The sequence below is a fragment of the Podarcis bocagei genome, assembly GCF_964188305.1.
Source record: "Podarcis bocagei genome assembly, chromosome: 3".
Lineage (NCBI taxonomy): Eukaryota > Metazoa > Chordata > Lepidosauria > Squamata > Lacertidae > Podarcis > Podarcis bocagei.
This window is the reverse complement of record NC_138127.1, coordinates 17,540,302-17,568,013: the sequence shown is the minus strand read 5'-3', so window position 1 is coordinate 17,568,013 and position 27,712 is coordinate 17,540,302. Positions and strand designations below refer to the sequence as shown.

At 48.3% G+C, this 27,712-nt stretch overlaps 1 protein-coding gene across 1 annotated transcript in view; it reads left to right on the top strand.

Annotated features, from left to right (window-relative positions):
* Positions 1 to 280: 280 nt before the first annotated feature.
* The window catches only part of CYRIA (CYFIP related Rac1 interactor A), an 82,608-nt gene continuing 55,176 nt past the window's right edge, over positions 281 to 27,712 (top strand). Inside the window, 1 exon segment of the mRNA XM_081189220.1 lies at positions 281 to 542. The gene's annotated coding sequence lies outside the window, so the exon portion shown is untranslated.

Here is a 27,712-nt window from a genome sequence, read left to right as displayed (position 1 = left end):
CATGACCCGGAAAGCTGTCTGTGAACAAACACTGGCTGAGCGCTGCACCTTTGACTGGACTTAGCCCGGGGGTCCTTTACCTACCTACACATTTAATAAATTGAATGTTAATTAAATTAATCCCATGGAGTTTGCCGCCTTGCGCCTTTCTGTTGCCAAGAAACCCGGACACCAGGTGGGGGAGGGGGTGTTAGCTGTCCGTATTTGTGTGTGAGGGAGTGAGAGTGAGAGAACGGAAACATCGCCTGCCGAGGAGGAGAAGCCCACTCTGCCTTGGCAACGGGCTGCGGCGGCGCTCCATCGCTGACAGGCAATCCGGAGCGCCTCCCCTCGCCGACGAGCGCGCCGGAGGACGAGGAGAAGCGGCTCGCGGGGAGTGTCCCGCCCGCCTCTCCTCCCTCTTTCGGCCGCCTCCTCTTCCCTTTTCTCCCTGGCGGAGTTGGGTGGGCTCCTCTTTCCGAGGAGCCTGGCTGGGCACGGCTGCTGAGTGCTCCACTGACTGCTGCGGTGTCGTGGAGGAGCGCGGAGAGCGCCAGGAGCCGGTGAGGGCGCGCGGGGCGCACGGCGCAGCGAGGTTTAGCGCGGGGAGGCGCACCCGGAGCCACCGCTTCCCGGACTGGGAATCAAGCGCTGCGTTGGATGAAAGGAAGGGAGGAAGAAAGGGAGGGAGGGAGGAAGGAAGGGGCCCGGCCTGCGGCGGAGCTGCGCTGGAAGGCGGGCTGAGGGGAGCGCGCACTGGGGTGCCACCGGCCAGCAGGGTAGCTCTTGCCTCGAGCGGGGTTTGGGCATCTCCTAACGTCTCTCCCTTTCCTCCCGGGCCTGTTTTTGTTTCTATCCTTTTTCGCCTTGCTCGTTCCTTCCCTGGGATCGTAGGAACTAAGTCCTAGGGACCGAGGGCCCTTTGCCCCCCCCCCCATAAAATTTGGGTCCCCAAATAGTGCTCCCCGTCATGTGATCGATGGCGCGATGTTTCCTTCCATATTTTATTCAAGTTGGCACCCCGGGGGTTATTTGGTTGCCCCGCGCCCCGCCCGTGAATCCCAAGCGCGGCCGTGTTTACTCGCGAGTAAGCCCCCATTGCGTTCCTCCAAAACGAATCGCGCGCAGGGCGGTGGGGTTGTTGCTGAGCCCGGGTGGCGAAAGGCACCTGCTGCCGCGTCTCCTTCCTTCCTCCGTGACCTCGGCTTGAACTGTGATTTGGACGGAAGGCTTGCTAAAGGGATTAAAGAGATGGCGATGCCTTCTCACGTGCCTTTCCGGCAACCCACCCGCTCCTAGTTTTAAGCCAAGTTCCTGCGTTGCAGAGGGTTGGACTAGGTGAGCCATAGGACTCTTCCAGCTCTACAATTCTATGATTCTATGATATAGGACTGGGGGTCCATGCCTGTTGTGGATCTTGGGGAAGACGGACTTAAAGTGTTTTGCCTCTGATACTCCTTCCTTACCACCCCCCACCCTGTTGAGGGTGGATTGGCCTTTTATCGGTTAAAATCTGGTTTCTGTTCTGCCTGGTTTTCTCCCCTCATGTGCAGCATAGGATGCCCTCTTGCTGGTATCGATTCTCATTTTTGTTATCCTTCTCTCTGCGACATAAGGAGGTCATATATCGGTTGGATAGCTTTTTTGCCGGCATCTGATTGTGTGGACTGGTGGTATCCAGCAGCTTTGACCCTGCTGATGTTCTTTGTGGAGATATTTCAGGCCTGGCAAAATAAATAAATAAACGGCATGCATTTGAAACTGCGTTCAGATCATTGCAATCAAGCTATGGTTGTTGGCCGCCCAATGCGTCTCTTTCTGTGTGCGCTCTTTTGAGTGGCAGCCATGTGGCTCCTGTGTTAACCCCGCGTAATGATGCCACCAAACTCTGGGGAGGACCTACCATGGAAAAGGGGGTGGATTGCATAGGTATTCATAAATGTCTTTGCTTAGAAATTATGTAAACAAAGATAAAACATAGCTGAAATCCACGAACCCGTCAAAAACAAATATATGTAAAACCATCATCTTGAAGAAACAAATAGCAAATCAGTGGAAAAAAACTGAAGCCAATTTAGGTAGCTAAATGCATGTGTTCCTGAACCTGCTTCCCAAACAGCAAAGTGTTCGTCAGCAGGTGCCTAAAGCAATATCGTGAGGGGCAGTAGGTAAGAGAGATGCCAAGGTAACACAAAAGGAATGGACGTACAAAGCTTGGGGAAGAAGAACCAGTTCTTGTATTTAGGAAGGGCGAATGGTGCAGTCCTCTCAGAATGAGTACATGGTACAGTCCTCTCAGAAAGATGTTCCATCTGTATTCTGATGACAGACCTGCCGTCTGCCGGAATGAGTATTCTTGAAACACTCATTGGGAAAAGATAAATACAGCTTAAGCATTAACACAAATAAAAGTATTTGTTGAGGGTGAGGATAAAAAAAAATAGATAGCAGTTTGAAAGTGGTCAAAAGTGCACCTTGCGTCCAGAGCAAGGGACTTGCAGCTCACATCAGCACCAGCCAGCATGCTTAGTGGTCAGAGATGTTCCAAGTCTTAGTCCAACTGCATCAGAAAGGCCACTTGTGGTAAATCCATGATTCCTGATACATTTTTGTTTCTACTTTAAATCAGCTGCAGGGGTGTGTGCATGCAAGTTCAGTTTGGACGGTGGTGGCTGGCGAGCAGGCGGTGTTTTGTTTCCGTCATCCAAACCTTTCCCCGCCTGGAGCTGGTTGGAACGCCTTGTATTCTGTACCAACAGCACTGCTCCAACTCAGCTGCAAGATTGGATACTGTGATTGGGCCTACTTCACATGACATTTTTAATGCATATGGAAAGATCTAGGTCAGGCATCCCCAACCTGCCGCCCTCCAGATGTTTTGGCCTACAACTCCCATGATCCCTAGCTAACGAGACCAGTGGTCAGGGATGGTGGGAATTGTAGTCCAAAACATCTGGAGGGCTGAACGTTGGGGATGCCTGATCTAGGTATAAGTTGAATATTTGCACTTGCTGTACATTTTGTGCCCCCCCCCCAATTCTCAGTTTTGGAATTCGGATGTTTTGCACGTGAAATTAAGCTGCACACAGTAGATGGTTTCTTGAGCTTGCCGGTTGAATTGGGAAAGGGCGTGTTTGTGTACATAGCGATTTGTGCTAACTTTCAGTGGTTCTGTCCTCTATTCAAAGTGGTGGTCAGGTTTTGGATGAGAGCAGTGTATGGCTGTCATTACACTAAGGCTCTAGCAAAAATTTCAGAAGCATCTGAAACTACTGTGTAGGCTTGTATGCACGACACATTTCCCATTGCTCTTGCTCACTGTATGGGGCAAATTGCCACTAATTACAGCATTACTCCAAATTATGGCTATGTTTTAGAAGCTCCGATGGATTTAAAAGCGTTTTCTGAAAATTATTTTTAGAAAGAGTTAATTCTGCCTCCATATAACCTGCATTCTCCCTTTTAGTCATGAGGGTTAAAATCGCCTTAGCTTTCAAAACAAGGTTTGATTCGGCAGTTAAGACTTCACAGAAGTTTTCAAATACAAAAAGAGGCTGCCCCCCCCCCCCAAGGAAGGGGTGTCATGAGCTGGTAATGTGGCTGGGATCCTTCCTAATGGTTGCTATTTATTTGGGTCATGGTATTGCTTTGCGGTGCCAACAAGGGCTCTTGTGTTCCAGGATCTTCATTAATATATTGGCAAAGAGATGGAAAAATCCATTTCCCAGACAGCTTACTGTCTTGTGCCGGGCCATACTAGAGGGACAAGGCAAACAGAGAATGGTTGAGCAATGCAATCAAATCCTGCACAATTAGAATTGCTTCACTTTAAAAGAGAGCCATTGCCTGTTTCAAGCACTGGGTCTTCTTTCCTCTTGTGTCCTCAGTAGGAGGACCCAGACTCTTGTTGGGTGTGTCGACTTTCAGTTTTCTTCATGTATATGGATTCTGTTCATGTTATATGGATCTTGTGTGCTTCAGTAAGATTTCAGTATTTTTGCTGTGTTTCACTTTCCTCCTGGAAGGAGGAGAAATCTCACTAGCTGTGTACTGTACCCACTTTTCTTTAAAAATGTACAGCTGTATCTTAGTCTGACTCCTAGTCCCCCCCTCTCTCTTTGGGCAGCTGTTAGAATTTAGCTGTGGGCACAAACCAACCTCTCCTTGTCCTGAAGTACAACGGTGGGCAGCGATTCGCAGGGAGGAATCTTGACTTCCAGCTGTTTAGCAAGAGCAGCAACAAAATGGCACGTATAGTATACATGTGATTAGCTCTGTTCTGCTAGTACCCCATATTCCTGCCCTTACATTTATATATTTTATACTGGACTGTCGTCGTACTTGAAGTTGACTTTTAGCATTTTTTTTCTAATTGCCCAAGTTAGTTTTACGCATCCCACTCCGTGTTGTTAAGAGAGTGCTTTTCTGTGTCCCCCCCCCATTGTTGTACAGTGAGAATAAGTGTGAGTGCAAAAAAATCACCTCTGCATGGAGCCACATGTAAAAAAGGAAAATAACGTTTCCTATTTTTGTGTCTCCTTTTTTTGTGTCGCTCCCTGCCCCTTTCCCCTTTTTCACATGCTCCCACCTTCTTCCTCAGAAACAAAAGTTGGTGGTAAACCCCTCCCACCTGCTGCAGAAAAAAAAAGCTGTTAATACATTTCACACCAGCGTGTCTCTTTTTACATACACCTTTGGTGTCGTAGCAGGAAAAAGACAAACCCCCTCATGAACTTGTTAACCTCATACTCTCCTTCCCTGTGTTACTATGAAATTCCATTTTGTGTTTCCTTTTGTGATGGGCTACACTTGTGTCAGGGACGTGGGTGGCGCTGTGGGTAAAACCTCAGCGCCTAGGACTTGCCGATCGTCAGGTCGGCGGTTCGAATCCCTGCAGCGGGGTGAGCTCCCGTTGCTTGGTCCCAGCGCCTGCCAACCCAGCAGTTCGAAAGCACCCCCGGGTGCAAGTAGATAAATAGGGACCGCTTACTAGCGGGAAGGTAACCGGCATTTCCGTGTGCTGTGCTGGCTGGCCAGATGCAGCTTGTCACGCTGGCCACGTGACCCGGAAGTGTCTTCGGACAGCGCTGGCCCCCGGCCTCTTAAGTGAGATGGGCGCACAACCCCAGAGTCGGACACGACTGGCCCGTACGGGCAGGGGTACCTTTACCTTTACCTTTACACTTGTGTCTCTGAAGTATAAAAACAGGTCAGGTCAAAATAAAATTTCTCTCATGTGTTTACCCTGTGATTCTTGTTTAGCTTAAGTAAATCGAGGTTTGTAAACTTGGCCTAACATTAAGAACTGCATCCTCCAAGAATAAAAAGTAATTTTTAGAAAGCCACATTTTCCCTGTTCTTTGGGCTCTGTTTTCACTTTTGTGCATGCATAACATGCACACAGTTTCAGAAATACCCAATTGTTTTGCTCACTTGCACTGCCATTCAGATAATGACAGGCGCGGCTGTCTATGTTAATTGTTGACCATGTGAAAGCAGAGGATCATGGGCACAAACCGCTCCATAGGCAATTGTGGGCAAGTCCTGCCAGTCCTGGTAGTATTTGCTGTATTTTTCATAGAAGCATATAATTTGTAGAGTTGGAAGGTACTCCAAGAGTCATTGAGTCCAAACACCTGTAATGCAGGAATCTCAGCTAAAGCATCCATGACAGGTGTCCATCCAACCTCTGCTTAGAAACCTCCCAGGAAGGAGAGTCCACATCTCCTGAGGGAGAGCGTTCTACTGACCATCAGCTCTTACCGTCAGAAAGTTTTTCCTGATGTTTAGTCGGAATCTTCTTTCTTGTAACTTGAAGCCATTGGTTCGAGTGTGACCTTCTGGAGCAGAAGAAAACAAGCTTGCTCCATCTTCCCTGTGACAGCCTTTGAGATATTTGAAGATGGCTATCACCTCTCCTCTCAGTCTCCTCTTTACCAGGCTGAACATAGGAAATTCCCTCAACTGTTCCTATACCAGCTGCACTGGCTCCCGGTGGAGTACAGGATCAGGTTTAAGGGGCTGGTTTAAAGCCCTATACGGCCTAGGACCTTCGTACCTACGGGACCGCCTCTCCTGGTTCGTCCTACGGAAGACCTTACGGTCTTCAAACAAAAGCATCTTGGAGGTCCCAGACCACAAGGAGGTTAGGCTGGCCTCAACCAGAGCCAGGGCTTTTTCGGCTGTGGCCCTGATCTGGTGGAACGCTCTGTCACAAAAGACTAGGGCCCTGTGGGACTTGACATCTTTCTGCAGGGCCTGCAAGACAGAGCTGTTCCTCCAGGCCTTTGGCCAAGGCACAGCCTGACTCCCTCCTTTGGTAATCCTCACTGAACTCTGGCCCAATGGTTGCCATTAATTTGATTTGAACTGTATAATGAATTGATTTTAGACTGGTGTATTATTTTACTGTTGTTAGCCGCTCTGAGCCCGGCTTCGGCTAGGATATAAATAAAATTTATTATTATGGTTGTTGTTGTTGTTGTTGTTATTATTAGGCTTGGTTTCCAGACCCTTGGTCCTCATGGTTGCCCTCCTCTGCACACATTCCAGCTTGTCAACCCGCTTCTTAAACTGTGGTGCCCAGAATTGGACACAGCACTCCAAGTGTGGTCTGACCAAGGCAGCATTGAGTTACTTCCCTTGATCTGGACACTAGAATCCTGTTGATGCAGCCTAGAATAGCCTTAGCTTCATTTGCTGTTGAATCACACTGTCAATGTGGTTTACATAATAGGTGTGCTTTAAATATTTGGGCTGAATCTGACTTGCAGTGGCCGTACTCATTTGCAGTTGCTGAGCTGGTACGAAGTCTCCTAGCATCTCTTGTAGGAGAGGACCTCTGCTGTGTGAACTCCGCCCTTGAAGGCTTCTCACACACAGGCAGGCACCATTTGGTCTTTTAAAGCCTTGCCAATGCCTCATTATGACATCATGGCACTGGGTGGGTGCAGCTGGTCACTGAAACCCTGAATATTAAAAACGAAATGATGGAGGGTTTGGTTTTTGACTTCCATGGAACAAATTTATCCTCCAAACTTGTGGTCAGTTGTGTGCAAAAAAAATCCATGTTGTAATTTTTACTGAGACTTTCGCTGCTTTTGCTCCTTTCCCATCTGCCTTTTGTAAATCACATTTCTGTGCCACTTGCTTGAATTTGCCTACTTATGGTAGAATATAAGAATTATTTGGAGCCCTGTTTGAAGAGGCTTACCCAATGGTTATTAGTGCAGTAGCTGAGCCAGGATGGATTGAGGTGTGTTCAGAGGGACAAGATGCACCTAAAACGTGGCTTTCCTGCTGCCAGGCTCTGTGCTCAAAATATATTTTCTCCAAATTTGCATGCTTGCAAAACCGTATGTTCTGTTACCCAAATGTTATGCAAAGTGGTTGCTAAAAATAAATATTCAGAGAACCAGGCTACACAGTACATAAACGTGGTTTTCCCTGCATCTTAATATTGTGCTTGTTTTTTTTTAAGGTGCAGATGAACAACTAGCTCTTTTTATCAATCACAATCTGCATTTGCATCTAAATATTCAGCTGCCATTGTTGATGCAAATAATGAATAGTTGAAGGCAAGTGATTCTTTTGGGAACTCTGGATGAAAAAAGCACCACCGCAAAAACCAATTCTTCATACTGATACATACTGATAATCAGTTTCCTTTTTGACATCTTTTCGTTTCCCTTGCTTTGGTTTCTCTCTTGCGGCATTTGCGTGCTTGCCATCTTGCTGATCAAAGTTATCAGTGCCTCTTTTAATGTGACCCAATTTCTTCCATGATTTCCACTCTCTCTGATGAACTTAGGGCCATTACATTAATCATACTTGGTATAACTGTTGGGTGTTAAAGGTAAAGGGACCCCTGACCATTAGGTCCAGTCGTGACCGACTCTGGGGTTGCGGTGCTCATCTCGCTTTACTGGCCGAGGGAGCCAGCGTTTGTCCGCAGACAGCTTCCGGGTCATGTGGCCAGCATGACTAAGCCGCGTCTGGCGAACCAGAGCAGCACACGGAAACACCGTTTAACCTTTCCGCCAGAGCGGTACCTATTTATCTACTTGCACTTTGACGCGCTTTCGAACTGCTAGGTTGGCAGAAGCTGGGACTGAGCAACGGGAGCTCACCCCGTCGCGGGGATTCGAACCGCCAAGCTTCTGATCGGCAAGTCCTAGGCTCTGTGGTTTAACCCACAGCGCCACCCGCGTCCCTAACTGTTGGATGTTGCACCACTCTTATTAATAAGAGTATAGGTTCAAGTGAATTGTGGCCATTGGCCAAATTTGCTGGTGCTGATGGGAGTTGTAGTTCAGCAACATCTGGAGGGTCAAAGCTTCCCCATACCTGTTCTACGGCAAATGTAGAAAGCATATTAAAATGCCTGGGTTACAATTAACTACTGTGTAATGTAAGAATAGGAGGGCAAATCCATGTGTGAATAAAGCTTGAAAGACAAGTTATAAATCTGGGATGGGCTGTTTTACTTTGTTATAAAATTAAATAGCATTGGGGATCCACCTTTCTCTCAGCTTTTGTGAATCAAAGCAAGTTGCCCTCAGGGTCCAACACAAATGGTGACTTGGAAATAAATAGAATTTGTTTCTGCATATTTTTTTAATAGCATACTTAAGACTCTAGTCTTTGAATTTGAGGTAGGACGGCTTTTCTGTGAGCTTGTGCAGTGCCACAGTACAGCTGTTGCACCCTTGAACTTTAGACAGTACTGTGCTAGCATAGTAATAATCATTGTGGAACTGAGATGCGGTTTTGATTGTAAGAGGGCAACATCAGCTGATGCCATAAAGGGGGGAAAAGGTTGAATCACAAGACTGTTTTTACCTTGTGGTGGCTGCTTAGAAATGTATCTGGTGTGCTTTTCCAATGCTTTTCCAATGTCAATATCGCGATAGGCAACAGCACTTTAAACTTTGCATTCTATATGTTTTCAGCTATAAGAATAAGAATAAGAATAAGAATAAGAATAAGAATAAGAATAAGAATAATAATTTTATTTATACCCCGCCCTCTCCAGCCAAGGCTAAGCTCAGGGCGGCTAACAAGCAATAATAAAAACAAGTTGAATGAATACAACTTAAATACAAGATTAAAATACAACATTAAAACATTAAAATACAGCCTCATCACAGGCTATGTGGACAATGATCTCTGTATAAAACATGAAGCTGCCCCAAAAGTCGGGACACACATTTTCTTTTTAACACATTTCCCTCCTTTTGCTATGCACATCTTTAGACTGCCTAGCCTAGCATCCGTAGCACACTGGTGCTACACTTAAGCAAACTGAGCTCAGATGACTGATGCACCTCTAAGCTTTCCAATGGAAAAGTATTGAGCAGATAAATGGAAGTGAATTCTAGTGAAGTCTCGCCTTCTATGGCGTGTATAGCTTTAGGGCTGTATTGGCTCTCTTGTTTTTCTCTGGAAGCAGGTTGCCTTAGAAATGCTTTAACGATTGGAAATTGCATCAGTTTGAAGTTAATGGTGATGGGTCCATAGCAACACTTACAGGGTCATAGTAATTATTTCCCTGTATTCCTTAATGCAGCGAGTGTTCTAACTAGGTTGTACTCTGCTTACAAGCTAGTATGGAAACTATGATCGTCTCCAGAAAAGTTCATGGCTACAATTTGGAGGGGACAGGGTATGCTGGAGCTGTGGCTGCTTAAAATCTGAACAGAGTATTGTAAAAATGGCAAAGGTTACAGAGTTCATTCAGTTATGGGATGGCGGGGGGGAAATGGTTTGTATGACAATGACATGATTGATAAACTTTAAGAGGAATATATATGGATTAGATATTCACTGTAAAATTAATTCAGAATGGTATCGAGCTATTATTATGCTTAATGGTTAGATTTATAATCTTAAACAATATTGCACTTTATTGTATTTACATTATCATTGAAGTATATTTGATGGTATGTGGTGCTATTGATTTTAATATATGTGAACGTGAAAACAAGATCTCTCTCTCTCTCTCTCTCTCTCTCTCTCTCTCTCTCTCTCTCTGTGTGTGTGTGTGTGTGTGTGTGTATGCTAGGCTTTGCTCTGGTTTTGTTTTGAAGTTAACTTTAGTCATGAGAGGTAATCTTTAGAAAAACCACAATATTTTCCTTGAGAATTTTCTCAGAGAGTTAACCTGCTTCGCTCAAAGTTACTTTTTGTTCCAAGCGTGGTGGCTCATGTTATGGAACCATAAACTTTTAGGCTTATTCATTAGTTGGCATCCATCACTCTCTTGAGACATGGGGAAATGCGCCATCAGGGTTAAAGTCAAACCGTTGGAGAGTTACAGCGCCTGCTGTACCTGTAGAGACCAGTACAGGAGAGACATGCTTTATTGCAGCTGGGGCAGATGAAGGCATCCGGTTTCTTTGTTACAGATGCACCACGATGTTTCTTCTGTTTGTGCTCTTCCCAGCAGTTATTTCTCCTCTGGTGACTGCTGGTACAATCTGACTGTCTCCAGGCACAACCTGACTGTCTCCAGGCACTGCAGTCATCTGCAAGGGATTCTCACATGGTGGGGTTGATGTTGCCAGGCTCCATGTCACATCTTTATAGTGTTTTTTAATTACAGTATATTTATGTATCATGCTATAAAATGTTTACCTCACTTTTCACCCCCCCAAAAGACTACAATAATTTTATACACTGTCTCTGTTCATGGAGACTTTTAGGTCATTGGATATTCATGGTACAAGAGTGATCATTAAACATGAGAGAGTTGAGAGTCATGCTAGCTACTGCTCCTTTTGCTCTGAAGCATCTGTAACTGTGGTAATTTGTGTGTGTGTGGGGGGGGGGGAAAGTCTTCTCACTAATGGACTGGTAAGTACGGACTAATTGTTTTGCCACCGCTTCCATTTTGCCAGCAGTCAAAAATGTAGTCCAGCATGTCAGATTAATCAAAAGCTTTTAAAGAGGAGAGGGAACCATCTCTCTAATGAATGCTCTGGGTTGTTGCTTGGTTGCTGTTCATTTCTGCGGTTTCTGAGCTTACACTTCACTGAAGCCAACCTCTTCTGACAGGCTCTGTTTTCTAAAACTGTGGTCGCATGGTCCGTATGGCTGAGTGCTAAGGCCATTTCTAAGGTTCCCCCTATCAAGGATCGTTGATAATGTGAATAGACTAAGGGTGCACATCAGGGTTATTTGGAGATTATTTGGAGACTGCAAGGTCACCCACACTCACACCCAGACAAGTCAGTTTAGGGCCTCCACAAAGCCTTGTGGCACTCTGTTGTTTCTGTAATTGTGAGCACTGTGTAGCTCTGTTTCTCCTATATTTCTACGTTTCTCTGGCTCCAGGTGCTTTCCAAGAGATAAGGCTACCCAAAATGTTGCTGGGGAGCACTGCAAGAGCTGTCAATTTGTTCATTGTTCAACCACAGCAGCAAATGACTTTCTAACATGTTAAAAGCTTAGTTGTGTTTGTGTGTGTGGTTTTGTTTTGTCTTTAAAAAAATTCTGTGTTGCTCTGCTTTAATAAAAACACAAAACCCAGATCTCTTCAGAGCTTCGCAGGCAGAGTTCTAGACAGTCTCATATTATAAGGACTTATTTGAGGCCTGTAAGGTCTAATTCTGAGAACACAAATGACCCCTGGAAAGGTTATAAAAATGGGCAGTCAAAAATACACACCACTTGCTGCCTCTTGTTTATTTTAAGGTGAGAAAGAGCAAGAGAGGAGCCCCTGCTCCCTTCCCTGTAAAGGATTACGGTGGAAAATAAGTGCCTTTTACTTCTCCCACAAAAAGCCCCTGGACCCGTTAGTTTGCAGGATACTAGCAGGATAATCCACAGGTGGGTGGGGCTCACATGCCTGTAAATTTAATCTGCTTTGGCTAAAAGAGAAAAAAGTTACAGTCCTTTTTTTAGATTTCCCATTATAGTGAAAAGGAAGCACATTTTATCCATTTTATACTGAGCAGCTTGGAACCCAGATTACAGATGGAAGTTGTCAGGGGTTTAGGTGCAGAGGCACGGGCAAGGGAGGAAACAGAGAGCGAAGGGGAGGAGACAGAGGAAAGGATGAGTGATGACGACGACCCGAGATCTCCCAGTCTTTCCAGTGAATCAGAGGATTCACAGAAAGGAGCACCAGTGGCCAGGGCAAGGGGGGAGTCTAGGGAGGCACCCCAGGAAGATAGAGCCAGAGGAGACTCAGGGGGGAGCAGCTGGAGATCGGGACCAGCGTCACCGCCAGGAAGCAGGGAAGAGGAAAGGAGCCAGGAGGGAAGCGCTGGCAGCTCACCACAGGAGGGAGGGCAGGAGTCAGGAGTGGCCACACCTCCATCGGGGAGCGAGGAAACGGTTAAGAGGAAAGTGGAAGGTTGGGCGCGCGCGCCAAGTTCAAATGCAGAGGAAGGCGGCGCAGTGAGCAGCCCCGAAAGGGAACCGGGTCCTAAAGCCCGGCGCAAGGAGGCAGAAGGGTCCGGGTCAGCGTCAGAAGAATCCCGGAAGGAAGAAGCCCCGGGGGGTAGAGGGACCCAGAGGAGGACAGTCAGGAGGAAAAGGTGGAGCAAGGCTAGGATATTAAGTTGGTGCGCACGGGGCGGAGACTCAGACGGAGCCTCGCCGATCTAGCTAGTAGACGTAGAGTTGCAGACAGCAGCGTGAGAATGGAAACTGTAATTCAATAAAGACTTTTACTTAATGACCGCTGGCTAGCGTGATCCTCTGTGAGCTAGGATCTTGAAGCAGCTCTGACAGTAGGCTCCGTCTCGACATTGTGGGCATCTGCAGCCTCGAGGAGAGGAGAGAAACAGGCGCCCACTAGCGAGCTCACGAACGGCAGGAGACATGACGGCTGAGCAGCAGATAGAGGACCTCAGAAAAGCAGTGGCACAACTGAACGCCGAGGTTCTCGCATCCAGGAAGAGAGAGGACGAGGCAGCTGCCGCCTGCAGGGATCTCCAGGTCAGGTTAGACGTACTGGCAAAGCAACCACCCCGGCAGGAGGGAATTGGGTTGGCGAGACGGACAGGCGGGCTGCTCTCTCACTTCGATGGGAACCTGCAACAGTATCCCAACTTTAGAGCCGACGTACTGTGCGCACTGCAACTGTTGCATAAAGACTTTAGAGATGAACAGGAGAGAGTGGGGTTCATCATGTCCCATCTGCATGGGGAGGCGAAAGCATGGTTGCGCAATTTATGGAGAGATAACGATCCGGCGCTCCAGAATGCGGATGCCTTTATTAAAGCGATGGATGGGTGTTTCTTATCAAGTATTGACATTGATCTTGCACGGAAGGTGGTGCATGGGCTGAGACAAGGGAGGGCCAGCGTCAGACAGTATCATGCACGCTTTTTCGCCTTGGTCAGCGCCCTGGAATGGGACAGGGATTCGGCTCCTGTAAGAGACCTCTTTTGGGAGGGACTGCACAACTCGATTAAAGATGAGATAGCGAGGGGGGAGAGACCCCGAACCACCCAGGAGGTCGTTCAGAGGGCACTGGCCGTGGGGGTGAGGCTGGAAGGACGTCCGTGGAGCAAGGACGAAGGACGTGGAGGGCGCGAACCAGCCGGGGGCCCCTCCTTCTTTCCCAGAGAAGCAGCGCGAACGCAATCCACGCCTCCGCCAGGAGGAGGAGCCGAACCTATGGAGGTTGGAGGTGCAAGGGCTCAGTCAGCAACCAGAGCCCTAGCACCGGCAGCAGTGAAGGCGAAGCCTCCTAGAGGGACCAGGAAGTGTTACGTCTGTGAGCAGCCAGGGCATATGGCGAAAGAGTGTCCCCAGAGGCCCCACAAGCTTACTGCAGCCTCAGCAATGGTGACTGCAGCAACGCAGCAGGGAGGACCACAGCAGGGAAACGACAATGTCTGGCTGGAGGAAGAGGCACTGGGGCCCAGCCAGACGTGTTAGTGACGCAGTCCCCAGAAATTTTACAGCCAGTGAACCCCCTCCCGCCCAAACCAGTAGTGAGGCTCACAGCATCTCTCCAGCTGCCCAATGGAATCACCATGGACGTGCCAATCACCATCGACTCCGGCAGCAACGCGGACTTTATAGGGCAGGAATTTGTCGACAGGCACGCTGTGCAGTTGCTGCCGGCCACACTGCCCCTGCAGGTTGTCACGGTGGATGGCAGGGAGCTGCTAGGGGGGCAAGTGGTGAAGCAGACGCCACCAATGGTGATGCGACTTGGGAATCACAGGGAAGTCATCAGCTTCAACGTCACTCAACTGTCTGACACGCCCATTGTATTGGGTATGAGTTGGCTGGACAAGCACAGCCCAACGATGGCTTGGTTCCAGAGGCAGCTGGTCTTCGGCTCTTCCTTTTGTGCTGAACACTGCATCGTACCCAGGCAGGAAGGAGAGGAAGAGGAGTCACAGCTGCTGCTAGGCACACTGCAAGCGATTCCCCACAAGTACGCAGAATTTCTGGAAGTTTTCTGCGAGAAGGAGGCGGACAGGCTACCCCCTCACAGACCATATGACTGCAAAATTGACCTGCTGCCGGGGGCGGCGCTGCCTAAAGGGAAGCTGTATTCCATGTCTGAGGACGAACTGCAGGAACTCAAAGACTTCATCGATCATAATTTGGAGCGCGGTTTCATCCGGGAGTCTAAGGCAGTGGGGGGCAGTCCTGTATTCTTTGTTAAGAAGCGAGACACGCCCCAAAAAAGACTCGTAGTGGATTACAGGATTTTGAACAGTGTGACCAAGCCGTCGGACTTCCCCATGCCCCGCATCGACGACCTCCTGGCGAAGGTACGGAAGGGAAAGGTGTTCACCAAGTTGGACCTGCGGGGGGCGTACAACCTCATTCGCATGCGGGAAGGTGATGAGTGGAAGACAGCCATGTTCACGCCACTGGGTACCTACGAATACAGAGTTATGCCTTTTGGACTGCAAAATGGCGCTCACGTTTTTCAAGCATTTATGCATCACGTGTTGGCGGGACTTCTCTACAAGACGTGCGTCTGTTTCTTGGATGACATCCTGATCTTTTCGGAGTCGCAGCAAGAACATGACAAGCACGTCAAGGAAGTGCTGGGCAGGCTAAAGCAACACAGGCTCTACGCCAAGCTGGAGAAGTGCCAATTTGACGTGCCGGAGGTGGATTTTCTGGGCTACAAGCTGTCTGCCAAGGGGCTCGCCATGGACAGCGCCAAGGTTCGAGCGGTGTTGGATTGGAAGAGCCCACGCAACCGGAAGGAGGTCCAACGGTTTGTCGGCTTTGCGAACTTCTATCGCAAGTTTATCAAGGGCTTCGCGATGCAGACGGCGGCCATCACTGACACCCTTAGCTCCAAGAAGAAGAAGTTCATCTGGACAGAGCAGGCGGAGCAGTCCTTTCAGGCCCTCAAGCGTCTCTTCGCGTCGGAAGAGCAGCTGCTTCATGTCAACCCCAGCATGCCGATGAGGGTGGAGACAGACGCTTCGGACAGAGCAGTGGGGGCGGTCCTGCTGCAGAAGGACCCGCAGGGCGTGTGGCGGCCGGGAGCGTTTTACTCCAGGAAGCTCAGCAAGTCCGAGCAGAACTACACCATATGGGACAGGGAGTTGCTGGCCATTCATGCAGCGTTCAAGGCGTGGAGGCACTTTCTGATCGGCGCCAAGCACACGGTGCAGGTTTGCACGGACCACAAGAATCTGGAACACTGGCGCACGGCACAGTTCCTGAACCAGAGGCAGATACGTTGGGCTGAGTTCTTTGCGGACTTCGACTTCCGAATAGAGTATGTCCCGGGGGACACCAACATCATGGCAGACGCTCTCTCCCGCAAGCCACAGTATCTGGAGGACGCAACACCAGCGGCCGCCATGCACATCTTTGCACCGACAGTGTGGGCGTGCGCCGCGGCGACCGTGGACCTAGAGGCGGTGCGGCGAGCGTTGCAGGGGGACTCCTTCGCACGAACGAAGATGGCAGAGGTGCGAGGGGGCAAGGCAGCGGCCGACGGTTTCCAGCTACGAGATGGCTTGCTCATCCGTAAAGGGGCCATCTACGTGCCGGGTGACGAACTTCGAGCCAAGGTGCTACAGCAGCTGCACGACGCACCCACGGCCGGGCACTTTGGCAAGGAGAAGACGGTGGAATTAGTAGCCAGGGATTTCTGGTGGCCTGGAATGAGAGGGGAGGTCGCAGACTACGTAGCGAGGTGTGACACCTGCCAGAGGGCAAAGCCGGTGCACAAACCGCCGGCTGGACTGTTGGAGCCGCTGCAAACTCCGGTCGAACCTTGGGAGAGAGTGGCCCTGGACTTTGTCACGGATCTGCCCAGCTCAAGGGGCAAGACGGCAGTGTTGGTGGTGGTGGACCTGTTCTCCAAGATGGCGCATTTCATTCCGTGTGCTAAGGTGGCCACGGCGGAGCAAACCGCCAAACTGTTCATAGACCACGTGTTCAAGGTTCACGGTCTGCCACGGTCTATTCTGTCCGACCGCGGGCGGCAGTTCATCTCGAACTTCTGGCAGAAACTGATGGGCTTCCTAAACGTCAAGATCAATCTGGCGTCGGCGAGACACCCGCAGACCAACGGGCAAGCGGAGCGAGCCAATGCCATCATGCAGCAGTACCTGAGATGTTATGCAAACCAACAGCCTGCGACGTGGGTAGATTACCTGCCGCTTGCAGAGTTTGCCTACAACAACACGAAGCACGTATCCACGGGCGTCACGCCGTTCTTCGCCAACAACGGGCGGCACCCTAGAACCTTTCCGGGACTGGAATGCAGGGGAGAAGGGGAGCCGCAGTCAGCAGATGCGTTCGCGTCGGAGCTGCAGGAAGTCCACGATCAGCTGCGGCGCCACCTGGAGCTGGCTAAACACGCATACAAGGTACAAGCGGACAAACACAGAAGGGTTGGTGAAGAGCTCCACGTGGGAGACTGGGTCTGGTTAGCAGCCCACGCAGTGCCGGCCAGGTCGTTGGCCAAGAAGAAACTAGGGCATAAACAACTGGGGCCCTACCAAGTCGAAGAGCAGGTCAACCCGGTGGCTTTCAAGCTGGCGCTTCCGGAGGGTTCCAGAATGCATCCGGTGTTCCACAGATCGGTGCTCACTCCCTACAAGGCACCGCACAGGTTCCAGGAACCCGGAACGGCGCCGAGTCCGCTCAGAGAAGGAACGGGGCACGCGGGAGTGGCACAGGAGGAGCGCATCAACGAAGTCACGGAGATTTTGGACTCCAGATGGGGGGAAGAGGGAGTAGAATACTTTCTCGCCAGGGAGGGCACCCCGGCCAGTGCGAACAGCTGGGTGCCGGGCTACGCTTTAGACGAACCTCTGCTCAAAGACGAGTTTCATGCCCTCTTCCCACATAGACCTATGCCAGCAGACTTTTTCGACGACTGGCTTTTCACGCCCACGCTTTCGGACAGCACGTTCAGGGGGTTCGACTCGGACGAGGAACCAACACGAGACGTCCGTTCCCCGGAGGGGTCACCCTCGGGATCGGTCTCAGAACCCTCGTATTGGTGGGACGATAGGCCGGAGGAGCAGTTCCGCAGGAAGTGGCTGGACTGTTCCGGCAGAGCAACGCCGCCTGGAGGAAGTGCGGGAGAGACGGACATGGACATTTTCGGGGACGACCCTGGTTTCGAGCACGGCGGCACAGAGATGGAAGAGGAGGTGACTGTCGTCAACGAGAGCAGAGAGGAAGACCTGGAAGAGTTCCGCTGGAGGCCTGCCACGGGAAGCGACCGATATCCGACGTTCGTCCCTTTGCAACAGCAGCCCCCAGCTCCAGCACCGGAAGGAGGGGAGGGGGGACTGGGGGGCTTCGAGGGGGGGATGGATGTCAGGGGTTTAGGTGCAGAGGCACGGGCAAGGGAGGAAACAGAGAGCGAAGGGGAGGAGACAGAGGAAAGGATGAGTGATGACGACGACCCGAGATCTCCCAGTCTTTCCAGTGAATCAGAGGATTCACAGAAAGGAGCACCAGTGGCCAGGGCAAGGGGGGAGTCTAGGGAGGCACCCCAGGAAGATAGAGCCAGAGGAGACTCAGGGGGGAGCAGCTGGAGATCGGGACCAGCGTCACCGCCAGGAAGCAGGGAAGAGGAAAGGAGCCAGGAGGGAAGCGCTGGCAGCTCACCACAGGAGGGAGGGCAGGAGTCAGGAGTGGCCACACCTCCATCGGGGAGCGAGGAAACGGTTAAGAGGAAAGTGGAAGGTTGGGCGCGCGCGCCAAGTTCAAATGCAGAGGAAGGCGGCGCAGTGAGCAGCCCCGAAAGGGAACCGGGTCCTAAAGCCCGGCGCAAGGAGGCAGAAGGGTCCGGGTCAGCGTCAGAAGAATCCCGGAAGGAAGAAGCCCCGGGGGGTAGAGGGACCCAGAGGAGGACAGTCAGGAGGAAAAGGTGGAGCAAGGCTAGGATATTAAGTTGGTGCGCACGGGGCGGAGACTCAGACGGAGCCTCGCCGATCTAGCTAGTAGACGTAGAGTTGCAGACAGCAGCGTGAGAATGGAAACTGTAATTCAATAAAGACTTTTACTTAATGACCGCTGGCTAGCGTGATCCTCTGTGAGCTAGGATCTTGAAGCAGCTCTGACAGAAGTGAAGAAAGCACAGAACAGCTCAGAAACGGATTAGGATTTATTTCTTTTTTAATGCACAGATAGAAGCCAAATCTTGTAGCTTGAATGTCCCAGCAGTACTAATCGTAGTATGCTGAGAGATAGATTGCGGTGGGATTCATCCTTGCTTCAGCACATCGAAACCATGTTTTAATTAGTTCAGAATTCCTCGATTTCTAAAGCTCCCTTTGTATTTTCTGAAGAGTACCTGCGGTTATAGTTCCTCAGCTTTTAATGTCTTGTTGAGTGCTTTCCAGTGAACATCGGTTCAGACCAGCAATATCTTTGCAAGAATATTTCTCCTTAGAAGCAAGTTTGTGCATCTATTCACACAATCGTGAAATAGATGGCAATCTGCTAGCAGGAGCAGCCGGTGGGGGTCAGACCGCAGAATTGGCCTATCATCAAGCCTTATAGGAGTATGATGGCTTAGTCCTAAGTAGCGAAGTCTTCATTATGTGGAATGGAAAGGATGTTGACTATATTAGGCAGACTTCCCTCTTGATGTATCTGCTATATTTTGCCCTAAAACCCCCAAATCTATTGTTCAGAGCCAAGTTTAAAAGACATCCAATTAGAATTAAAGAACGGGGTACCTTGAGGCACATTCAGAACCTAGGAATTTGTTTTCAGATCCAGAACTGAATTGAGCCCACAGGGCCTTTGCACAAAAGTCCTCTTCTGGTTAGCTTTCTTCTTTGCAGCAGCCCAATTTAGGTGCAAAAAGGCATTTTGCTGTTGCTAAACAGTTGGGTGTCAAACCCTCGGTCTACCACAAATCACCCAGAGCTTTACATGCAGAGCCCAGTGTGCCTGTTGCTCGCTCCTGGATTAAACAGTGGTGAGAATTTCTGATTTGGGAAGAGCAGAGGCATTATCCCCCAACCCTTGAAAATAACTAAATGTGGTTGGTGAAAAATGAAATATTTTCTTTTCCGGGGGGGGGGGACGGGGACGGACGTTTGAGCATCCTAGGACATACATAGACTGTTACAGAATGATTCCATTGAGCCAGGCTAGCAGCGAAACTGACAAATCTGCAACATTTTATCCATTGGGAAAGTTTCATTTTATCAAGTGGCTTACAAATTCTACAAACAAACAAGCAAGCGCATTGGAAAGCATGGACCATACCAAGCTCAGAAAACTGGATACAAGACTTCCTGCAATTAGCAGGCAGCAAAAATTCTGCTTCCTAAACATAAAAAGACAACTTCCAGGAGACCTGGGGTGTTGTTGTTTTTTGGGAACTCTTTGCTGAGTAATATCCACAACCAAAAGTTTAATAGCCAAAAGTTTAATATGGATTAATAGCCAACTTGACAAGGGTTTAATCCTCACCCCTGGGTTGGCATGCCACAGGAAGCTGTGGCCAATAACTGACTCCTGATTTGTTGAGCCACCCATCATTCTATGAGGATAATATTGGTTGCCACTTTGATAATATTGAATGGTAGCTTCAGTTGCATAGACTCCATGTGTTTATTCCACTTAACAGAAAATCTAGGACTTATGTCCACTGCAACAGCCATGCAGCTCCAAGATTTTGGTGAAGCTGGAACTAAACACAGGGTTAGACACCATACCTAAATAATGCATCTGTTAAAAGAGTTGCCCTTAGCTTAACTTCTGAGCATTTTGGAGCCTGAGTGAACTGGAAATCCCTTAATACAACATGTTAAAGCAAAAGGTTTTTTTGTTAATTGAATGCTATTTTAATCCAACATATGCTATCAGCTACAGCTGGGCTCACCAACCTGGTGCCCATGGGCACCACTTCTCCCATCACAGCTTCCAGTGGTGCCCCTGAACAGTGCTCTGAGCTTTCATCACACACACACACACTAGCCCTTCTAGAGATAAAGTTATGGGCCAAAATGTCCCTTGTAAGCATTATCTGTCAAATGAGAGTTCATTCACACATGCAAGTCATCTCTCGGGATGCTGCAGGGATCTATTCATGAACATGTTCTGTCAATCCACCCATAGTTCTTCGTGTTCATGAGTAGATGACTGCAGGGTCGCGAGAAAGATGACTCGCAAGTGTGAACAAAGCTTCTCATCTTGAACACTGTAGGCAGACCTTGCAGCAGCTGCGTTTGGCTCAAGATAGTAAATGTATTCAGTGGTTAAGTCATCCAAATATGAGATGAGGAGGGTAGCACATCCCTGGGTGAATCAGCGCTGAGGACCAGAGAGGGGACTGGTCATTTTGCAGCATCCCAAGCATGTTGTCATTAGGTTGTGAAGCTGCCTTGAGCTTAAAAGGATGGGTCATCATTTAAATTAGCCGGTGACTCAAGTAATAATGTGGGCTTAAATGTTCCCATCCCCTTTCATCTTGCTCAGCATGTTAGCATGTGTAGACATTTAAGCTGGCATTATCGCTGTAGTAAATAGACTTTTAAACAATTGTGGCCTGTGATGCATTGTGAGCAAGACGATCCAGTAGCACTTCTGCCTCTGGGAATGAATGCTGGGGCTTTTTTTTAGCATTGTATATTTTAAGACGTGCATTTTTACATGTTACCTTTTAAAGAAATGGATTGATTTTTCAAAGGGATGGATCTTACTTGTGGATGGTTGAGGACCAGAGAGCTGGGGGATGGGAGGAAGATGAGAAGAAAATCACATCTTTTTGGAGTGAATATATGGTGCAGAACCTTTTGCTCCTTGAGGGCTGTATTTGCTCAGGGAGAAGTGGTTGTGGGCTCCAAACTGATGGTGGGTGTGCATGGATGTAGCCAGGATTTATGTTGGGAGGGCAGGACCCCCCCCCCCCGTTGTCATCCTCTGCATAGTTCTGTCAAGCAGATTCGGAATGAAATGTCTTAACAACGGTTGTTGGGGGAGGGGGGATCTGTCAACATCTTCAGTCATTTGAAAACCAGGAAGTTAAATTAAAAAGAAATATGAAATATGAAAGCTAGGAGCTAAATGGCACCTTAAACCTAGGTTATGGACGCAGCAACATAATGTCTAGGCACACTTTTTTAATAACAGGAATACAAAGCTGAAAAAGAATGAACAGCTAAAATATTATGTTCATTTTTCACAGGGTCTAGTCCTTCCCCTGCCCACTCCCCCTAATATTCTTAAGAGGGTCTCTTCTCCAGTTTTCGGAGAGTAGCTGGAAGTGGGGAGGCAGAAAAATGTCCTCCTTTCCTTCCACTCTGCAGTTTTAATCTGAAATCTTAGGCGCAGTTCTGTGCCCATAAGCTCAGAAACTGCTCACGCTAAGGAAACCCCTATTGCAAAATGCACCTGGAACAATTGGAGTTTCAACACTGCTCAGCTGGCATACCAGATGGAGCTGGTAAACAGCTGCCCTGGACACAGAATTGACCTGCGCCTCTATGGACAGCTGTGAGTCCCAAATGACTTACTGGCTGTGCACCTGGTCCTTCGGGGGCACAGTTACTCCATTCAGGGACAGGGAATCCTCCAACCCCACCAGCCCCCTGTCGCCCCATCCCAAAAAGTACTTCTGTCTTGTTGGGATTCAGCTTCAATCCGTATGTGTGCTTCTCCAGCCCATGCTGCTTTCATCTCCTCGTCCGCCGATTTTTCTGCAGTTCCTCAGAGCATGTTCCTTTGGTCCTGGGTTTCGTAACATCTGAATTGTATCATGAGTGTCAGCTTGGCTCCAAGAAGCATGGTTAGCAGCCCACTTACCAGACTGCTGTTTTGTGCTGTCATTCTTGCAAGAGGTGGAAATTGTGGGTGCAGACCATGGCATCTTGGCTGTGGGCTTATTGGCAGCTGAGCCAGCAGTGCCATTTTAGCTCTGCGGGGGTGGGAGTGGGACTAACAGGGCGACCCAGATTGGATACTCTCCCCCATCAGTCCATGCCACCAGTTAAAATGACAAAAGGGTCCGATCTAGGCAGACAGACTGTATATGTTTTAGGGATTCTTATGGGTTTCATTGAGTCTGTGCAAACCAACCTGATTCACCCTAACTGAACGAATATGCGGATCAAAACATCACAGATCCTTCAGTTTTTGCAGTTCTGCACATTTACTGTACATGGCTTAATAAACGTGCCCAAATGCATATTAAAAGTGCCTTTTTAGGGTAAAAATGTCTACAGATGCATCTTGAAGTAAATTTCATATTTCGGTGAAAAAAGACATTAAAAATAATGCACTTCTTTCTTCTTCTTTTTTTAAAGCAAAGTGAATAGAAACAGAATGGAGCAAACTTGTGAATGAACATGCTTGGATCTGCCACAAACCAGAAATAGACTTATCTGTTCGTCCCTGATGTGTTTTGGCTAACCTAACTACCCACTCACTCTTTACTTCCGGTTTAGTAAGAGTGCGTCTCTTTCTTTGCTAAATTCTTTGGTTATCAGTTAATGGAGCTAGGATGAAGTTTTATCAAGCCTTCAGACTAGCACAATCAGGCTTAGAGTTCTTGCCTTCTTCATAGCAAAGCGGCTTTTCTTAAAGGGGGTTGAAGTTATTATGCTGTTTTACTTTTTCAGTGTTGTGCTGCCAGTGGGCTAGGCTAGTCCCCTAAATGTTCCTAATAAATTGGGAGCCCGGTGCCTCCTTCCCAAAACCCAGGAAGCTTCTGCCCGGCTTAGGGAGGGAAGCACGATGCTCATGCGCACAACATCAGGACGTCGCGATATCACAGTTGCGATGTTGCCCCCCTCGCAAGCTGGTGACTGTGACCCTAACTGTTTCCCTATGAAGAATTTCACCGCACGCTGCTGGACTCTTTGTGATACCATAATGTTCATAAGCCGGTATGGTGTTATGATTACAGTGCTGGACTAAAACTCCTAGGAGGCCAGAGTTTGAAGCTCATTCAGCCATGAAGCTCACTGGGTGACCTTGGGCCAGTCAACATCTCTCGGCCTAACCCACCTCACAGGGTTGTTGTGGGGGTTCGTGGAGGAGGCTGTGAGTCCTGGAAGACCTGCTCCCTGCCTTGCAGGTCTTTTTCCACCTGGCCTGGGAGGGCAGGGCCCTGACTGACTTCAGCTGCAAAAGCTGAGGCTGCTGAACAGACATTTGGGCTGGGGTGTTGTAGTGGGGTGGTTGATGCTGCTGTTGGGTTTTTGTGTTTTTTGTTTTTGTATCTTTACTATAGATCTTTTTCTGCTATATGTGGAAATGGTTCAGTTTGGTTGTGCATTTTTTTAAAAATTATTTTATTTATTGCTCACGACTGCTTTTGTTACGCTGCAGTTATGTACCGTATTTTTCCATGTTGCGAGCTGCCTTGAGCATGGTTTGAACTGTGGAAAGGCAGCATACTAATAAAATTGTGTGTGTGTGTGTGTGTGTGTGTGTGTGTGTATGTATGTATGCACAGGGTGTCCTGTCAGCCTAGCAGTTTCAAAGCACGTCAAAGTGCAAGTAGATAAATAGGTACCACTCTGGCGGGAAGGTAAATGGCATTTCCGTGCCGTGCTCTGGTTCTCCAGAAGCGGCTTAGTCCTGCTGGCCACATGACCCAGAAGCTGTACTCCGGCTTCCTTGGCCAATAAAGCGAGATGAGTGCCGCAACCCCAGAGTCGGACACGACTGGACCTAATGGTCAGGGGTCCCTTTATCTTTATGTACAGGGTGAGTATTTTCAAGGGCCTCTTTTAAAGGACTCACACTGTATGAACTGATGCTTTAGAAACCCTATGGGAGAGTCTCTTAAAAGAATGCTGGGTTTGGATGCCATAAGCTAGGGTTGCCGTATTTCAAAAGGTAAAAACCAGGATACATTTGTACCTTTGTTCTCAAACAGAATGTGTTCTGGGAGTCCATTCGACTCACAAAACCATTCAAAAACCAAGGCGCTGGAAGTTTGGCTTCCAAAAATCATCCGAAAACTGGAACACTCACTTCGATCGTTCGGGTGCCGATTTGTTCGGGAGCCAAGGCGTTTGAGATCCAAGGTACAACTGTACCCCGAAAGTTGTTAAGCTTTTTATAGGAAGACACCAAAATTGTTAAGCTTTATTTTTAAAGAAAAAAATGTTCGGCTGACTTGGCTAAGATCCAGGACAAAGCACCGCCTCGAACATCAATTCTGCCTTTGAAATGTATGGCAGCCCTACCATAATCTAATCTAACATGGATACTTAGGACAATGTATACCTTTAAAAGTTGTACAGTGGTGCCTCGGGTTTCATACACATTCAGGATACAGACGCTTCAGGTTACAGACTCCGCTAACCCAGAAATAGTACCTCAGGTTAAGAACTTTGCTTCAGGATGAGAACAGAAATCATGCTCCGGCGGCGTGGGAGCAGTGAAAGGCACCATTAGCTAAAGTGGTATCTCAGGTTAAGAACTTTGCTTCAAGATGAGAACAGAAATTGTGTCCCGGTGGCGCGGCGGCAGCAAGAGGCCCCATTAGTTAAAATGGTGCTTCAGGTTAAGAACAGTTTCAGGTTAAGAACGGACCTCCGGAACGAGTTAAGTACTTAACCGGAGGTACCACTGTATAGAAGAGGAATGAGATAAAGAGCCCAGTTGGTAGAGCACAAGCCTCTTAATTTCAGGGTCGTGGGTTCAAGCCCTGCATTGGGCAAAATATTCCTGCGTTGCAGGAAGACGACCCTCATGGTCCCTTCCAATTCTATGTTTCTATGAATTATTTCAGGAGGTGTAGCTTGTATCTTTTGCCACCATTTGAGGACTGGCTTCCAGCCACATATTTGGCTGGTGGATACAGGTACCTGAGCTGCTCATATCATCTGTTCCCCTGTCAGCTTTACGCAGCGCATGAGCTGGATCAGTCTCTCCTGCCTCTAGGCAGGCTGGCGGCAGCAGCGTTGCGGCGTCCCAACTTATTTTACGCCAAATTAGTGAGAAAGCTATAAGCGTCAAAACTGTGTCCTATTTTTCCACTTGGCTTAGAGAGCCTGCCTCGTCCTTTTCCTCCTTTCGGGTCCCCCTGCACGATGCAGATTTTGAAGCTTGCACCAAAAAGTCTCTTTTGCCACCAATTTAAGCGTTAAGAGCAAGCTCCTTCCGACATGGAGAATAATGAAGGTTTGTGTAAGTCAGCCCTCAATTGAAGCACTGCAGAACACCAACTGCATGAATAAAAACACTGAATGAATCATTAGTTGAAATTATTCCCCACTTAGCTATTCAGCTGCTGAACAGGCTTGGAGAGTTAGAGGCAGGCCGTCTGAAAAGGTGGCCACGGAGAAGTGCTTAATACCAGAGGATTTGGAGAGGATTCTTACCTTTGGTGAGCAGGGATTACTTTCAAGCAAGAAGGCAGGGGAGCTTTGCAACAACAAAAAAGGGTGTTTCTTTTGTTTTGGACCACAGGTAGCTAATGTGCTGCACAAACTTGTGTAGGTGGGCTTTGAAAGGCAAAGTCACAGCCTTTATGGAAACTCCAGGAGTCGTAGAATCATTGAATGGTTTGTTTAAAGACTCCCTTTCATCTTCAAGTGGCTTTTTGTCATCCATTTTTTTAATGGGGGGGGGGGATTGTTTAGTTTTCCATTCCTATGCTGTTTTGTCCATATAGCAGATACTATTAAATGTTCAAGGGACGCGGGTGGTGCTGTGGTCTAAACCACAGAGCCTAGGGCTTGCCAATCGGAAGGATGGCAGTTCGAATCCCTGTGACAGGGTGAGCTCCCGTTGCTCGGTCCCTGCTCCTGCCCACCTAGCAGTTCGAAAGCACATCAAAGTGCAGTTAGATAAATAGGTACCACTCCGGCGGGAAAGTAAACGGCGTTTCCGTGCGCTGCTCTGGTTCGCCAGAAGTGGCTTAGTCATGCTGGCCACATGACCTGGAAGCTGTACGCCGGTTCCCTCGGCCAATGAAGCGAGATGAGCGCTGCAACCCCAGAGTCGTTCGAAACTGGACCTAAGGTCAGGGGTCCCTTTACCTTTACCTTTATTAAATGTTCAGGGTCTCAGCTATACAGTTGCAAATAAAACGTTTAAAGTGTGTTTTAAGTGCAATATACAATCTGACACTATGGAAAATTTGATGTATTTTTTAAACCCCTTTTTTAAAAAAGCATTTTCAGAACGGTTTTTATATGTGTGTAGATTCCACCCAGGTGTTCCTTATACGTTTACATTGATCTTTTTTGTGATGTAATGCATTGCTATTTTTGTAGGGAAAAAAGGACCAGAACTCACCATGAACGCCTCTCTTGTCTTATAAAGGCAATGGTGCCCATCTGAGAGGTGCCAGGGCTGAGCTCTGGCAAGTTGCGCCTGAAAAAAAGCCCTGCATGTGACTGAGTTGATTAATAAGTATATTTATAGGCTGCCTCAGCTGGATTCCCCCACCTTTTTTAGCTAGGCTACTAGTACAGGGGTCCCTACAGACCAGGGGGTTTTGACCTGAGACGCCCCCTAGGACGGGTTTCAGGGGGTGAACCAGGTGCAAAAAAAATGTAATTCCCTCCCTCATTCAGTTTCCTTTCTGTTGCTTTGAAATGTATATTTGTGAAGGGAGAAAATACTGGGAATGGGGCCCAAAGATTTCAGCAGATTCTCAGAGGGGTTTGTGACCCCCAAATGTTAAGAATCGCTGTTTTAGAGACATAGGCTATCCTTCCCCATTACCTGTGTGGGGCAGGAGCAGCAGATTCAGTTGCATCAGTGCTATTGGACGGTTTCCAGGGATATCAGACAGGAATTGATATATTGCACAGAGCAGTTCTTCTTTGTCCTTCATCCAGCACCTTTTGTCCTCAAGACAGTCTTGAAGTGCTGCCTCCATCTTACTCTAGGGGGTCTGCAAGCATGCAAGTGTTTGAGACTTAGGGTGGATCTACACACAGGGGGAAAACGCTATAAATAAGTCAGAAATTAGATGGTTATAATGAACGAAAAAATCCCTACGGAAAATCGCGTCTAAAAATTTGCTGCTCTCTGACGCCATCTGGTGTGGCATGTTGATAGTGCTTTCAAATTGCTGTTTTATTCCTAATGTAGTGGAGTCCGTAATTTATGACTCAGTGGAGAGAAGCGATGGCCAAATCCAGCGACATTTGAAGTGGGTAAAGAAAACTCTTTAGAAATAAATCGTTGCTGTCTGCTCCAAAATGAATGGTCCTTTGGTGCCACTGAACCTTGTGTGATCAAATCCAACACCACAGTATTCAGTCACCAGGCAAATGCAGCAACCTGCAAAGTCGCCGTCTTGCCATCCAATGAACATAATACTTTCAATTCTGTCACGCAC